A 3,493-nucleotide genomic window follows, 5' to 3' on the forward strand; every position below is an offset into this window, starting at 1 on the left:
GGATGGCAGGAAGCTTGGCCCCAGTGATGTACTGGGCCATACGTACTACCCTCTGTAGTGCCTTGCAGTCGAAGACCGAGCAGTTGCCATACCAGGCAGTGATGCAATCAGTCAGGATGCTCTCGAGGGTGCAGCTGTAGAACCTTTTGAGGATCTGAGGACCCATGCCAAATCTTTTCAGTCTGCTGAGGGGAAATAGGTTATATTGTGCCCTCTTCAAGACTGTCTTGGTGTGCTTGGACCATGTTAGTTTGTTTAGTGATGTGGACGCCAAGGAACTTGAAGCTCTCAACCTGCTCCACTACAGCCCCGTCGATGAGAATGGGGGCATGCTCGGGCCTCCGTTTCCTGTAGTCCACAATCATCACCTTTGTCTTGATCACTGAGCAAGCACCCCTGAGGGGCCCCCATGTTGAGGATCAGCATGGCGGATGTGTTGTTACCCACCCTTACCACCTGGGGGCGTCCCGTCAGGAAGTCCAGGATCCAGTAGCAAAGTGAGGTGTTTAGTCCCTTAGCTTAGTGATGAGCTTTGAGGGCACTATTGTGTTGAACGCTGAGCTGTAATCTCTCTCTAATCCTACCCTCTTGGCTGTTTACCCATACATTAGCTTGTTTGTTTGCTGGAGAAATTGCTTTTGACCATAGCCCTAGATTCTCTCTGTACAAGTTGTGCTACCTCATAAAGGCAGTAATCTCTGTCTCTGTCTCTCTCTCTGTCTCTCTCTCTGTCTCTCTCTACTCAGTTGAATTTATTGGCATGACGTAACAATGTGCATATTGCTAAAGTGTACTTTGGGGATGAACTGATAAATGTACAATATTAACAGAATTAAAATAAGAATAAACACTATTGTCAACGGGACAATCAGTAACAACAACAATCAAGGGTCAAAATGACCATACATTGAGCAATAACAATAACAATAAGCATAGAGGACATTTGCAGGTTGGTTGGTCTGTCAGACACTGTCCCTCATTTTATGGCAGGCAGCAATGTGGTGCGCTGCCAACCCACAGCTCTCTGCATCTTCCCCCAACAGGACGGGTAGTCTATTCTCATCAGAGAGGTCTTTGCAACCTTGAATAAGGGTTTCAAATTTGGGGAAATGACACTCTCTAATTGTTTTATATATTTTTATATATTGTCTCTCTTTCAATTTCTCTCTCCCTCTCTCTCTCTCTCTTGCTCTCTCGCTCTCCCTCTCTGTGTACAAGCTGCTCCCCGGAATGGTGAGGATGGTTTCTATGGTTACCACCATTGGAAAGGTCACCTTCAGGAAGTTCCCAGTGAGTGTATGCAGACTCCTACCAGGAAGTCCTCAGTGAGCGTGTGTAGAATGCTAGTAGGAGAATCACCCTGGCCTGTAATTGCTGATAAAAGAAGATCTCATTAGACCAGGGGACGTGAGGAGGCTGTTATGCTGTTAGCTCAGACTCTCTCTCTCTCTCTCTCTCTCTCTCTCTCTCTCTCTCTCTCTCTCTCTCTCTCTCTCTCTCTCTCTCTCTCTCTCTCTCTCTCTCTCTCTCTCTCTCTCTCTCTCTCTCTCATCCAGGCAGTAATTTAGATTGGGAAGGAACAACAAACTACCACTGGATTGGTTTATTATCACATTTTATTACGAAGGCAGATATTGTATCTTCTTGTTGATCCAATATAAATGATAGTGGTGGAAATTAACCTTTGAATGTGATTGATTATGGCTGTAGGGGTAGTAAGTCATAAAATATTTCAGAGCCTCTCTTGGTCCATCCTTCCCATCTGATAGGCCTAGTGGTCAGAGACAGGCAGGGTGAAGGAGAGGGCCTCTCTTGGTCCATCTGATAGGCCTAGTGATCAGAGACAGGCAGGGTGAAGGAGAGGGCATCTCTTGATCCATCTGATAGGCCTAGTGGTCAGAGACAGACAGGATGAAGGAGAGGGCATCTCTTAGTCCATCTGCTAGGCCTAGTGGTCAGAGACAGACAGGGTGAAGGAGACGGCGACTATTATTCTAGTGCTTGACCCAGACATAGACATCATATTAAATTACTATTCTAATTACAAATCTAATTACAATTCTAATTACTATTGTAATTGATCATTCTAATTACTATTCTAATTTCTATTCTCATTCCTATTTCTATGGTTCTGAATCACATTTCACTCACAAATTCGGTAGGTTTAAACAGGGTAGGTGTATGGAGTAGATTAACTGTCATTAAACTTTCTATTACCAATGGGGACCCCTAGTGGCCAGAGGCCGTATTGCAGTGTACACATCCACTACACATAATACCATCTATCCCCTGCCAAACTGATGTATTTGTTCAACTGTGAATGACTTTCCCGGACAGTTCAATAAGAGATGGCATTAGGATGATAGATGGGAGCAACATGACATGTGAAAGTTATCCATCACATCCCATCACCTTCTGATGTTGTGTTCATTCTTCAACATATTGATCCCGTCTGTCGTTCTCAGACCTCCGGTGGAAGAGAGCAGCACTGAGGACAGAGCGTATCTGTCAATATCTGAAGAGAGGTTTGTTGATGCTGCTTTTATGAGGACCGAGGGGGTTTACTTGGGGGGGTCAATGCAGGTTTCATTTCAGTCAATTCAGAAAAGTTTATTGAAGAAAGAAGTGAATGGAAATCATTTTTTCACTTCCTGAATTGACTCACATGAAAACGGCATTGACCCCCCCAAGTCAACACTGTGAAATGTCACAAGCCATCCAGTCCTTTTACAGAGTCGCTGTTCAGAGCTGTGGACATTCCCTTGGCTAAGCGAAATAGCAACTTAACAATTTAACAGCTTTTTAAAACGTAATATAAGCATAATGTATTTCCCCCCTTCTTAATGATAGAAAAAGATTGTTGCCCTGGAGGCTATATATTTTATTTGCCCTTCACAAATCAGGTTATGAGAGCCTTCAAGAGGCTTTCCTAACGGTCTTGTAATAATTGAATAACAGACAGAAAAGCCCTGCAGGATATGAAGTAATCAGGTTAACACCTTAAGCAACCCCATTTTAATTTCAGCAATTCTAATGATATTTCTGACTGGTCATCTGTCAGCACTATGACTTGACTTGACGTCCCAAATGGCACCCTATTCCGTATATAGTGCACTACTTTTGGACCCTGGTCAAAAGCTATGCACTATTTAGGGAACAGGCCTGCCATTTGGGACGCAGAGATGATGTATAGAGGTGATATCTAATAGGCTGCTCCACTCCGGCGTTACCGGGCAGAACATTAATTATTAAGGAGGACCAAAACAATAAATCAAACAGGAAGGAGTTTTACTTTAGCCTGTACTTTATTGTTAAAGCTAGCTGCTGGATGATTACTGTACCTGTTGGATGATTACTGTAGCTGCTGGATGATTACTGTAGCTGTTTGATTATTACTGTACCTGTTGGATGATTACTGTAGCTGCTGGATGATTACTGTACCTGTTGGATGATTACTGTAGCTGCTGGATGATTACTGTAGCTGCTGGATGAT

This window comes from Salvelinus namaycush, unplaced genomic scaffold (assembly GCF_016432855.1).
Source record: "Salvelinus namaycush isolate Seneca unplaced genomic scaffold, SaNama_1.0 Scaffold1073, whole genome shotgun sequence".
Taxonomy (NCBI): Eukaryota; Metazoa; Chordata; class Actinopteri; order Salmoniformes; family Salmonidae; genus Salvelinus; species Salvelinus namaycush.